Source organism: Athene noctua, chromosome 16 (genome assembly GCF_965140245.1).
Source record: "Athene noctua chromosome 16, bAthNoc1.hap1.1, whole genome shotgun sequence".
Classification (NCBI taxonomy): Eukaryota; Metazoa; Chordata; class Aves; order Strigiformes; family Strigidae; genus Athene; species Athene noctua.
Genome location: NC_134052.1, coordinates 970,290 through 983,756, shown reverse-complemented (window position 1 = coordinate 983,756; position 13,467 = coordinate 970,290). Strand labels below are relative to the sequence as shown.

At 47.4% G+C, this 13,467-nt stretch overlaps 1 protein-coding gene across 10 annotated transcripts in view; it reads left to right on the top strand.

Annotated features, from left to right (window-relative positions):
• The window catches only part of DLGAP4 (DLG associated protein 4), a 180,242-nt gene that overhangs the window by 150,081 nt on the left and 16,694 nt on the right, over window positions 1-13,467 (top strand). The gene's annotated exons all lie outside the window — the stretch shown is intronic.

Sequence of the window (13,467 nt, the reverse complement as noted above, 5' to 3'; positions counted from 1 at the left end):
CAGCTGGAGAAAAGGCTCCAGGGAGACCTTAGAGAGGCCTCCCAGGGCTGAAACGGGCTACAGGAAAGGGGGGAGGGACTTGTCATCAGGGGTGTAGGGATAGGACGAGGGGTAATGGTTTTAAACTGACAGAGTAGATTTAGACTAGATATAAGGAAGAAATTCTTCCCTGTGAGGGTGGTGAGGCCCTGGCACAGGTTGCCCAGAGAAGCTGTGGCTGCCCCCTCCCTGGAAGGGTTCAAGGCCAGGTTGGATGGGGCTTTGGGCAACCTGGGCTAGTGGAAGGTGTCCCTGCCTGGGGCAGGGGGGTTGCAGCTAGATGATCTTTAAGGTTCCTTCTGACCCAAACCATTCTATGATTAATGCACAGAGGATATATATTGTATATGCAACATCTAATGAAGGGTCAAATAACTTTAATGTTTTGAAGCTTCTTGCATCAAGAACCAAAGCTTAAGGCAGATTTGTTTGTTCTGGCAGGGGCTGCTGAATTAAACTGTAAAGCAGTTCGCTCCTTAGATTCCTGAAAGCATTCTCAGGTAACATCCTGGACTTGGGAAGTGCAAGATCATTTGCTTACCAGAGCCCATCTCTAACTTTAATTGCTGTTGTGATTTTTGTGTGTTCAGAATACTACATGTAGTAATGAGGACAGCTACTACTTCAATCTGGCTGCACAGGCAAAGGACAGAACATTCAAGAATATAACTTCCTGATGAAAAAAGTAGCAATCCGCTACTGGAAGACTTCCAGTGATTGTGTGAATTGATACAGTGCTAAAATTTCCCTTAAATCAGGCTCATACTTCAAGATCACTGCAGAAGTGAACAGAGTGAGATCAGGCTGAAGTCCTTAAAACAAATTGAAGGGTTGCTTTGGTTTGGCACTCAACTTCTCAATACATTCGTGATGTATTGTGTATTCGTGATGCTTCATGAAATTGCGTTGGGCATATATGTCTTAGCATCTGTAGAACTTGGCTGTAGTGATGCTTTTGTGCAAAATTTACCAGCTCATTCAAAATACCTGAAATGATTGTATCCAAGTGTTTCCTTCTGCACTGCCATAGCCTATGAACTCTCAATTTTGAACACAGAGCGCTTCTAAAACTCTCTCAAATGGAACAGTCCAGGGAGAGAGACTGTGCTCTGCTCCAGAGACATGTGTCCTGTCGGACTGCAGTTTTGGGGGGTGTGCTGTATTTCAGTTAGGTATGATTCTGGCTCTCAGGAGAGGTGGTTCTTAATTTTACAGAATACTAATATTTGTATTACAAACTACACATGCTTGGGTTCCTGACCTAGGGAAACCACAAATGATGTGATTCTTCTGTCCCCTACTGCATCAGTTGAAGGTTAACAATGCTGAGGTCCTGCAGCTGTTGCCCTCAGCCCCCAGGTGCCTGCACCAAGTGCTGCTGTGGCTGTGTGGGACCTGGTGCCTGGTCCTGGGCAGTGAGTTATGAGGTGGGAAGGGTGCACTGCTGTGAGGTGGAGGTGGGAGGAAAAGGGCTTTGGCTCTCTGACCTGCTTTTCTAGCCCTGCTTTTCTGTTCTGAGCTCTGCTGCTGTCCCTTGGCTCTGTTGCTGTTAGCCACAGTGGGGAGCGTGACCACAGTTTGACTGAGTTCATACTCTCTGTTGTGCTGCCCCTCTAATGCTGTGCTTCTGTATTCAGTGCTTCCTTTCATCTCACAGGTGTTGATCATGGTCTTCTGTCCATGGATCTCATAGACACTAATGCTTGCTATGTTAACTTGTGCAGAAGACCCTACCTTTAATGATGCTGAAATTCCTTGTTTTCATGTCTTGCTTTTTGGTGCCTGAGCTGTATGCGGCTTTTAAAGCACTCAAAGTAGTGACTCCCTGGTATGAAGCCCGCCAGGGTATACAGATCATACTGAAATCAGTAGGCTGCCCTAGCATAAATTATGTGAAAGTGATAGCCTGCTGTGTGTGTAAGGTGACTCAATTCTGTTGTTACACCCTTTCCCCAAGGATAAGGCATTTCTGCTACAGGGAGCAGGAGGCCCAGCTAGCACCAGGCTCTATAGCTTTGAGTCAGATCTCTGTCAATTAATGTGTTTCTACAGCTGTTAATTACCTCTTCTAACTGTCCTCATGACTGTGTCTGTTAGTGGCTAGAGTAGGAGGGGACAGTTCTGTGGTGCCCAAAGGAGATGGCACTTCACAAATTCTTCCAGGTGTCTTGCAGCATAAGCTGCTGCCATTGCAGACTCATGGAAATTTATTGATGGAGATGATGCAAGTTGCTCAAAGCTTGCAGTTAAACAACCCTGCGAGTGCTCTCCTGCACCCTCTCAGAGCCTACTCATTAATGTTCCCATAGTTAGGTAACTGGCCATGCATCTGTTTACAAAACAGTATCCAAAATAACTTGTTGCTGTTTTGTTACCTCAGCTGTACTGTGCATCACGGTTTCAGCTGGAAAAATAGAACTGAATCTGTTCCTGAAAGGGTGTTGGACATTTTTCCTTTCACTGCTTTAATGCAAACTTCTTTTCACTATCTCGGGACTTCGGCTTGTTGGTATGAAGCATGTCCGCTGTCATCTCATAGGCATCCTATATCTTCTGGATGTATGGGACAGTAATAGAAATGGAGCAGCTTTACATCCCTGTCTGAAGATCGGATTTGTTCTTGGTCTGATGACCGTGCTGAAGATGCTAGCCCTAGCATGTGAGGAATGGTGGTTTGTGTAGGAAGAGCTGTCCTAGCCACTCTTTGCTTGCCTCCCTATAAGGCAGAGGGTAATCCTTGTGCAGCTGGCTGACTCCAGCTGGGTGCTCAGATGCTTGTGGGAGCAGGCAGAGCAGCAGCCCTGCAGTCATTGTGGGGGAAGCAGGCCCCAAGGCAGCCCTGCATGCAGGTTGCTGCAAGGTGGCAGCTGTTTGGGTCCCACTTGTTTTGGGGAATGTACCAGCCCCCTCTGACTGGGGGTTAATGCACTGTTGAAGCTGGAGCAAGCAGGAGAGCTTCCAGCTCTTGCATGATTGGAAGACAGTAGAAATCAGACTCTTGAAAATTAAAGGCACTTACTTGGTGTTGTCCCACCTCTTCACTTGCGACAGGACCATTAACTTATCTTGAAAAGCACTTGGTTGGTTTTGGCCTTTGAAAGGCTGTTAGGGAGTAAAGGAGATTTTTCTCTTGTATAGTGACAGAACTGAGTTGCTTGTTTAGGTATATTGAGGAGGAAAATTAATTTCTGCAGTGTGCACTCTAGGTCTCCATTAACCTGTGCTGTAATGGGAGCAGTTTCAGCACTCCCTTTTTTCAGCTTCTTGACAGCATTTCTCCCTGCTATATCATTCTCTGGCTGACAGCAAGTTCACAGTGTTTCTCCTGCCTGCCTGCCTGCCAGAAGCCATACAGAGGGGACTTCTGGTAGAGTCATCCCATTCCACTGACCTTCATCTAAACCCTGGCTGAGACTTCAGAGCAGCTTTCTTCTCCTGAGGGATGGACCTTTGTGGGTTTAATTGCTTACTATGATTATGAAGTATCTTCAATCAGTATTTAGTGTGTCTGCCTTAACTCTTCTGGCATGGCCTAGATCCGGGGAACTTGACTGGTATCTCTTCCTCTGAAAGGGTAGCTCTGGTACATAAACAATGTTTTTCAGAAAGTGCTTTCTAGGAAAATGTAGGAGGAGGGATTGGACTGGTTTGCTTCCCAGTCTGGTATCACAGACATTGGGAGTGACCCCGAGCCACTCAATTGCCCTATCCCCTTATGGGCAATGGCAGGACCACTGCAGCATGTATGTGCTGGGGGTCTGTGCTTGGGTGCAGTTCACAGAATCATCTAGGTTGGGAAGGACCTTGAAGATCATCCAGTCCAACCGTTAACCTAGCACCGACAGTTTGCAACTCCACCAGATCCCTCAGCACTGGGTCAATTCTACTCTTAAACCCCTCCAGGGATGGGGACTCCACCACCTCCCTGGGCAGCCCATTCCAACACCCAACAACCTGTTCTGTAGAGAAATGCTTCCTAATATCTAGTCTAAACCTTCCCTGGTGCAACTTGAGGCCATTATCTCTTGTCCTGTCGCTTATTGCTTGGTTAAAGAGACTCATCCCCCCTCTCTGCACCCTCCTTTCAGGGAGCTGTAGAGGGCCAGGAGGTCTCCCCTCAGCCTCCTCTTCTCCAGACTAAACCCCCCCAGTTCCCCCAGCCGCTCCCCATCAGACCTGTGCTCCAGACCCTGCCCCAGCTCCGTTGCCCTTCTCTGGACACGCTCGAGTCATTCAGTGGCCTTTTTGGGGTGAGGGGCCCAAAACTGAACCCACTCATCGAGGGGCGGCCTCACCAGTGCCGAGCACAGGGCTCAGATCCCTTCCCTGTCCCTGCTATTTCTGCAGTTCAGACTGAAGTGACAATCTCCCTCCCACCTGTGTCCCTCTCTTTGAGGCCCTGTTTCCTGCTGTACCTTGCCATACTCTAACTGGTGGAGGGTCCTGCTGGCAGATGAACCCCTGGAGCAGATAGCTGGACACCTGCTGCTGTATAAGTTCTCCTGGAAGACTGTGCCTCACAAATTAAATGCTGCTCTAGATTTATGTCTACATGATCACAGTTTGGCTATTTTTGTCTGGTTCTTGTTTTGCAAGACCACTTAAGGTGACATTTTTCTGGACTAGCCCCTGGGCTGCTGCCATGGTCAGTCTGTACTGGGTAGCTAGTGTAGCTGTGTCCCCAGTAATCCCTTTGAGCTAAACATGGCAAAGACTGAGTTGGTGACTGCCCTGGAAAGCATTGCATCGAAAGACTGACGTTTCATTTGGAAGGGTAAGCTGCTGTTACTATGAAATTCACCCTACAGCCGGTCTTGGTGTTGGACAACTGGTATGACAAGGAGTGGCTGCTTGAATGCAGTAATGCCTTCCAAGCTTAAAATTGTTCCCTGGCCAAGTGTGGGCAGATGGCCGAGTAGAGAAATAACTCCAGCCTTGGGCAATCTTCAAAGTGTCTGCTTTGGCTGGGATTTTCAGAGAAATGTAGAAATGGCATTTTTCAGTAAGAGCTGATGACAGTGTACACACCTCGGTGTATGTGTGGGAGCAAGGTCAGGCCACTTCCAACTACTGCTGTGAGGTTGATGCCTTACTCTGAGGAGCCATTTTGAAAGTCCGAGCTTGTTCTCTCCAAAACCATTTTTGTCCTTGGTTGTGTGAGGAAGTCTGTGCAAGGAGCAGTTTGTTTAGCTTGTTCTCTCCATCCTGACCTTGCCAGAAGAACTTCTTGGCTCATATGCTTTAGAGTTGTCTTTACCTCCATGCTGTAACAGCTGCCTGAATGCTTGACTTTGGGCAGGGGGTGTGGGGAAAAGGGAAGAGATGGGTAAGGAGTGGTTAGCAGCAGTCCCAATGCCTGCTTGCTGAAACCCTCTGATCATGTTCTCCAGAGGACTGGTAGCACCAGCTGTTTGGTAGGACTGTGACTCAGAAGACCTCTAACAAAAAGCCCCTTAATTTCCTTTCTGGAGCTTTAGACTTGATAAGCTTCTGATATGTGAAGTAGGGCTGTTCCCACTGTAGCTGTTACGTTTGTTTTGTTACTTGACTGATGTTTTCTGTCAAACTAAGAATCCAGTAAGCCTTACATTTTTTTCCATAGCACCATTTTAGTTACTGTTTAGGTTACTCTGACAAAAGGCTTCTGTGCTTGTTTGGAGCAGGGACTTTGCAATCAAAAAAACCCCTCTGGGCTTTGTGCTGCCTGCTATGAGTGCAGATGCCTGACAGCCCTGTGAAAGTGCTGTACGTGTTAGGAGGGAAAGCTCAAGATGAACAGGAAAAGGCAGCATTGTGGATAGGCTCCTTTCAAGGCCATTCTCTGCTGCTAAACTAACCACTATGGAAAGCCTACTCGTGACATGTTTACAACTTTTTGGGCTAAAGAATAGCTGGAGTAGTGTATCAGCAGTCTCTCCTGAAGACCCATCCAGCTCTGGGAGATCAAGTGAACAGTGTTTTTCAGGAAGGTCAGATAGCTGTGCTTCAGCAAAACCAACTCTTGTAAACTGTCCCTTGCTGGAATAACTTCAAACACTCTGACTCAAGATCATTCTCATCACCTTCCTCAAGCTGCTCTAAATCAGTGGTAGTTACCTCCTTCCCACCCTCTCAGACAAAACTCTTCCATTTAGTGTTGTGCAACAGATGAGGAATAACAAAAGTGTCAGTGTTGAAAGCTGTTTCATCTGCTTGTTGCTATTTAGTGTTTACAGGTGGAGTCCTGGGAGGAAGCTTCTTGGAATATCCTGCAGAGCAACCCTGGGATTTTAGAGTTTGATTTGGATGGTGTTTATTTTGCAGCTGGAGCTATACAGCTGGTAAGTTGAAAGAAGCAAAGGGAGAGGAGATCACTCATTTGAAAACAGGAATAAATATAAGCAAGGTGGGAAATTAAGCCAAGAAGTCTTCTGGCACATAGCTTCCAAGGCAGGAAAAGAGTCTGTTCTGCAGTTGATCAGATTCCTGAAAGCAGCAGAGGATGCTTTGGTGTCACATAATACTTTTGCTGGAGACTGGGTTTTGCTGTTAGCCCTCCTTGGAAGACCAGGGAGTCACCATGTTAAATACAGAATTCAAGACAGCAGGTCAGAAGGGAGTAGGTCCTGAGTGCTATGGCACACAAAATGACATGACAACAGCATAACTAAGACAGTGCCTTCAGTTTTGTTGCCTAGAAACTGGATCTGTTAAATGGATGTGGTAGAGCTCTTCACTAGCCTCTCCCTTGTGTCCCTTTTCCAGTTAATAGTATTAGATCTTCAAACTACCATTATGGCAGGTTCTGCAAGATGGAGGCCCAGATGAATGTGGGTGTGTGAACAGGTACTGCATGCATGAATCCAGACCTGCTTCCTATATTTGTGGCTGAAAAGTGGTGGTCTGGGCTCTTAAATTGAAAGATTACAGGAACTCTTCAGGACTGAACCAGGAACTTGGTGTTTTGGACCCTCCAGTAACAGCAAACTGAGCTTCAAAGATGAAGACTTGTTGGTGGCTTGAAGCTACTTATGTCACAGATATTAGAGCCTCACATATGATTGGAGAAGTCTCTCAGTTCACTCTTGGGATTTGTGCTCTTTCATTTCAGAGATCGAGCCTGCACAGTGGCTCCTTTGTCAAATGGCCTGCTTGATTTCTGAAATGAAGTATTCCAGAAAGTGCTGGATTTATTCTGGATACCCCCACCCTTGGGAGGATGGGAGAGAAGGGACCATTGTTCTGGAAGTGCTTGTGATATTTGAAATTCTTAAGAAATCAAAGCTGGGGACTCTTGGCCTCTGAGAACAGTGTGAGCAGCGTCACTGGGGACACATGCTACCATTCTTTTACATACCTCTCTGGCCTTAGCTAGTGAGAAAGAAGAAAGTCAGCTTGGCTTTGTAGTATACATAGGTTAATTCATATGGGAGTGCTTGGAAATCCAAGCAATGATAACAGCTGTGCTTTTTGAAAGCTTTCTAGTATGCTACCCGAAAGGATTAGAAGGTTGGAATATTTGCTTAATTGCCTGCTCTGACGCTAAGGTCTTACCTTGCCTCTACTGATCACACAGGAGGTTTACAGTGTTGACTGTTCTGGTTGGTGCAACAGCTGACCACTGCCGAATTAAATGCTAATGAAGAGAAGGAGCAACCTGCTGTGGCTTTTTTCGCTGTGTGTTCATGTGATATTTTTTTTAATCTTATAACTAATGCCATGTTAAATCCTGAATTAGAATATGGAATAGCTTTCTCTAACATGCAAAGCTTGTGCTGTGCCTGAGCAAGTAGAAGTTTCCCAGCAATTCTGACTTTGATTCTTCAGTATTAGCATAATGTTGCCACATCGGTTTGTACATACTTAAGGGAGGAAATAGCTTCAATTGAATCTATTAAAGCCTCTTGATGATAGTAGCTTTCAAGATGTAAATCTTGGGTGCTGGCTGCCTGACAGAAAATGTCCAAGTGGAAAGACAGTCTGGACTAAGGGTTGGATTTTTTCATAGGTTGAGTAAGTGCAGGGAGATGTATGTTCAGCTAGATGCCTTCCCCATCTCTCTTGTGCAGAGGCTGTGTTGCATTGTCTCCTCATCTGCTGACACATGTGCTTTCTCTGGCCCTGTGGGTACAGGGTGTGGTTTGTTTTTAGCTTACAAAGAATTTCTAGTCATCTGGGTGTGTGGAGGGTTTTTCATAATGTTCTGGCAAAACCACCTCTGCTGTTGCTGGTGGCATCACTGAATGCTTGCCCTTGCCTAAAACAGCTGGAATCTCATCCTGTGAGCAAGTGAGAACAGCAGATGACAGCAATTCCCTGAATCAGGTAAAATCTAGGATATAGAATCTGAAAACTGGTGAAAACCTTGATGCTGAATAATATGATGGAGAAATTATTTTCTTGCTTTGAGGATTTTTCAGCAGCAGTTGTGACAATTTCTAGGTAGGCTAGAGAATTGCTGGCTGCTTCTGTTCTTGGGGGTGAAGCAGTTCCCTAGGAGCCCAATTTATATGAGGGGGAAACTCTGCTATTGCTGACATCAGTGCAGCCCTGTTCCTGTTATCACAGTCTGTGCTGACAAGCTGCTGGCTGCCATCAGTGTTTTCAGCACCCTCTTGGGCAGCTCTTCTGTGAACAGTAAGTATTTAAATGATACACTTAAAATAATGGTAACCCATCCACACTGCTTCTGTGACTGTGTATTGGTGGGAATATGCCAGTACTGCCCCAGCTTTTGCAAAACCTTCCTGCTGTTCCCTGAGCACCAGGGACCAAACTAGTGTCATAGGCCAGGTGTGATTCTGCTGTACTGGAACTCTTCATGTTCCTGCAGCTGTAAAAAGGTCCTGGACAAAAAGCGTTTGTCAGGGGTTACCAGGGTTACTGTTGGGCTAAGAGGATGGTCATGAAGCTGAAAGGAAGGTATGTGGGGAAGTACTGCAGAATAACTGTGCTGTTTATACGGTGCTGGACAGACAAATTCCTCTTTCTGAGAGGGCAAGCAGTTGGGTTGTTGCACTTTTTGCCCCTAAGATGGGGCTTACTGCCTGTACCTTGAAAGCTGGCAATGCATCTGCTTTGACATGTGAACAAATGCTTGGGAATAATGTGATTTTGTGCCTTAGTGGTCAGCATATCCTAAAATAGTAAGTTTGAGCTGTTGAGCTTTGACATAGACAAGAACAGTCTTGCTTTAACAAGTAGTGCTGCATGGTTTCTAGCCATATGGGTTTTTTTGACTGGGTGCGACTTTGAGGAGGTGTATTAAGATTCCCTGGACTTCTGCAGTGGCAGAGAAGCAAGTTAAAATCATCTGCATGTGCCATCTACTGAGTGATGTGGCATTGCATAAAGTGAAGTGATGGCAAATGGAAAACACATTTCATGCAGTGCATAATTAGATGGTGGAACTTATTTCTGCAGGATATCCTAGAAACTGTTAGCTTGGAGAAAAACTAATAAGACCTGCCTAATTAACTTTCCTAAACACTTTGAAGATTAATACTAATTCCCTCAGTGCACTTAGAAGCGGCTATGGTGGATAAGTGGAGGATTCTCAGTTATTCCTCATATTAGTGTCTCCTCTGAACACCTAACCCTGGTCTGTACAGTTTGCTGCGGTGCAGAGCAGCAGGTTAACATTCCCTCGTGGGGAAGGAGAGGGGAAAGCAGCTTGTGACCTATTGGCTAATTCATGCCTGGTTCACATTTATGCCCTAAATTCATGTGCATGCTGCCATAATTGTACACAAAACCTGCAGAAAGAGTGATGTTAAATAGGGAGAGGAGTACAGAGACTGGTTGCTATTGTGTGACTAATATTGTAACAGCCAGTTCCAACCAGTGCTCCCTTCATGGTCTTAGATATCCTGCGCAGTTCTTGCTCTCCACAAGACCTTTCTAATACAGACACTCAGGGCTGCAGAGCCAAAGCTGGCCTGGACAAAAAGCTTCAGTGTGCAGTTGTCAGGAGCAGACTCCCCAGCCCCTCAGTGAAGGAATCATCATTTTGAGACTGCCACAGAATGTATTTAAAAGCAGGGATGAATGGGGCCTGCAATAAATGCTATTTCTGAAAAATACTCTCTGGAGTGCAAGTCTCTAGGTATCTTTAGTTGCTTTTTTCTCTCTCCTGTTGTGCTACCAGATCAGTCTTGCCTCTCTAGTTTCCTTTCTGATGGTGTTAGAGCTACCCTGAGTGCTGCATTTGTGCTGTTGCACTGACAGGCAGTGCATGGTCAAAGTCTAGTAGACAGTCCTTTGTGCTGGGGCTGCTGCTGCTGCCAGGTGAGCTTTATATGCACACCTGGGTGGGACTGCCCAGCTCTGGATCAGTGGGATGAAGTGGATGCTGGTGCACTGAAGCATCATTAGTGGAAAGAGTTGTTGCTCTCCTCTTGTGGCAGCATCTCTGTGCAGCTTATATGAGAGACTGTGCACTGTCTTAGGAGCCTCTGGCTGATACGTGGTCCCTAAGCTGTGGTCCATGTACTATTGAAGTGGTCCTCATGTCTCCTGGAGCCCTGTAAGCAGTGGTGTGCTGAGCTGCAGGCCAGCTCTGCCGTGATGGAGGGAGAGGCTGTACCCTGGGTGGGCTCTGAAATGGTCCGTGCTCCTGTCTGAGTCTTGCTTTCTCTTATCAGATGTGAGATTTGGCACTGGCTGGTGGGGAAGTCCATGTGGCCTGTCCCAATGGCAGGGTCTGATGGAAATGTCTGCTCTCTAGAAAGCCTCTGCCTCTTTGGAATGGATGGTTCAGAGCTTACCCCCTTCCTGACAACCCTCTGGAGAGGACTAACTGCTCTCTGGCCCAGATGTGTAGGCAGGCAGGGTTTCCCTGCCTTCTCCAGGGACAGGAAAAGCGGCAGCATAGGTTCCCTCTGACTGTTGCTGTATGTACAGAAGGCCTTTTTCCTACCAGTCAGACCCTCCCAGGAATCCTCGCTCTGCTGCAGCCAGGGACTTGCTTTTTCCCCCTGTGCTCGCCATGACTCATGCCTGGGTCAGAGCCAGCATGGTGCTGTGTGAATGGAAGGATCCCGAGGCAAGGAGGGGGCTCGGGGGAGCTGTCTGCGCAGCCATATAGTAAAAAGGCTTCTGGGTGATGCAACGAGTCCTGCTGGGTCTTCCATCGTGGGGGCTCCTTGGCACCGTTGATACTCCCGCTTGGGTTTGCTCGCCTGCTATTTCTGCATCCCCTGGACAAAGGCAAACAGGAAGAAATGGTGTATCTGAGTGTGGCTTTAAAGCTAAGCTGGACTTCTGTCACTGAGAGCTTTCCACACTTGTGAAAACCAGTGACAGGGTTAGGATTATGCTTCTCTGATGGCCTCTGCTTGCTGTTCTTGCTGCATGGCTGGGAATTTGACTGGGGAATGCATGCATATGGTCATGGTGAGGAGACATCTCTTGTCTTCAAGCATGCCTCTGTAGGCTTGTGGACTGGTGAGGCCACACCTCCATTACTGTGTTCAGTTTTGGGCCCCTCACTACAAAAAGGCCATTGAATGACTTGAGTGTGTCCAGAGAAGCTGGTGCAGAGTCTGGCGCACAGGTCTGATGGGGAGCAGCTGAGGGAACTGGTGGGGTTTAGTCTGGAGGAAAGGAGGAGGCTGAGGGGAGACCTCATGGCTCTCTACAACTCCCTGAAAGAAGGGTGCAGAGAGGGGGGATGAGTCTCTTGACCGAAGGAACAAGCACCAGGACAAGAGGGAATGGCCTCAAGCTGCCCAGGGCAGGGTCAGGCTGGCTCTGAGGAAGGATTTCTTTGCAGAAGGGGCTGTTGGGCGTTGGAATGGGCTGCCCAGGGCAGGGGGGGAGTCCCCATCCCTGGAGGGGTTGAAGAGTCGGGCTGACCCAGCGCTGAGGGATCTGGTGGAGTTGGGAACAGTCAGGGGGAGGTTGATGTTTGGACTGGAGGATCTTCAAGGGCTTTTCCAACCTTGATGGTTCTGTGATTCCAAAGCAGACTTGGCTGGTTTAGTGGCTCTGCAGCCCTGGTTGTGCTGGTATACCTGTGTCAGCAGGGTCTGCTGGGGCCTAGGCAAGATCTGGTGGTAGGAGGAATTGGTGTCTCTGTTGCTGCCCAACTTGTGTAAGACAAGCTGGCAGTACAGGTGCTGGTAGTCCATGTGCTGGGGACTCTGCTGCTGGGATGGTTGAGTTTCCGGAGCAGGACCCTGGCCTCAGAGCCTGGTCTTAGTGGAGACTGCAGGAACATGGATGATGAGCAGAGATCCCAGGGCTCTCTGCACTTGGGTTCCCTTTAGATGTGTTACTTCACACCTCTTGGTGTGTTTAGCTAATTAAGCATTAGCTCTCATTAGTGGGGGTGTTGAGAGGGTGAGGACAACCTGACTCCCAGTACAGAGCAGAGGCTCTGTTCCTTTCACTTCATCCACTTTGTGGAAAAATGTGTGTGCCACCCCTAGAAGGGCAATGAGCCAGCAGGTGAGAGGCAAGGGGCCCTGTCCCTGGGAATCAAGCACCCTCACTCTCAGAGCTGCAGTTCTGTTTCTTCTGGGACCATGCTCAGGGATTTTCTCTTACAGTGACTTCAGGCAGGATGGTTACTTTTTGGGACCTTGGTTCTTGTTAATGAATTACCATCTTTGACAGGGGGGAGGAAAGGACTGCTCCTGCCCTGTGCTAGCTGGATTGGAGACCTGCTTGAGTCCCACAGGACAGATGGACAGCTTGCTGGATGTGCATCTTTGGAGTAGGGTGGAGTTGCCTATAACTGCTCCAAATTGCTTTAAAACCCATACTGAAAATTACTTTGGGGAGGGTGGGGAGAAATTAACAATGACTTCTAATACAAATAGAAGCCCCAGTAATAGTTGCTGCAGATGGGTTTGGGAGTGTCTGTGGCTGGCGTTCTCTGTAGCATCTGTTGTGTCCTTACTATAAGGCTAACTGTGCTGCAGCAGTCAGTGCTGAAAGGGGGAGATGACCAGAAGGCCAGCAGAGCAAGATCCTGTATTTTTAAAACCTCAGTGTTTTTGGGTTGGTGTCATCTGATGCTTCATGCCTCAAGTTTGTGACCTTCTACAAGTGTCTTTTTTTAAAAAAAGAGGCAAGCTGCCTTGCCTTCCCAGTGTAATAGTTTTCAGTGTATTGTGCTTATTATGATTTCTCTGCCAAACATTGGTATGAATTCCAAATAGGAGCATCTCCAAGAAGCTCAAGCTTCTGGTACATTGAAAAATCCAAATTCCCTCATTTAAAGAGATCACAACCCTCAGCCCTTCATGTTTTTGCTTCCCCCCCAAAGTATAGGGACTATGTCTCTAATCAGAAGTGGCTGCTGAGTGTTGTGCAGTCCCATGTGGCAGAGTACTGCCACTCTTGACCTCTTGCCTGCCTTATGCATTCCCCTGTCCACACAGCATGTTACTCAATGCTGTTGACTAATGCTGCAGCTCACCCTAAAGGCATCTGAGTCATGGG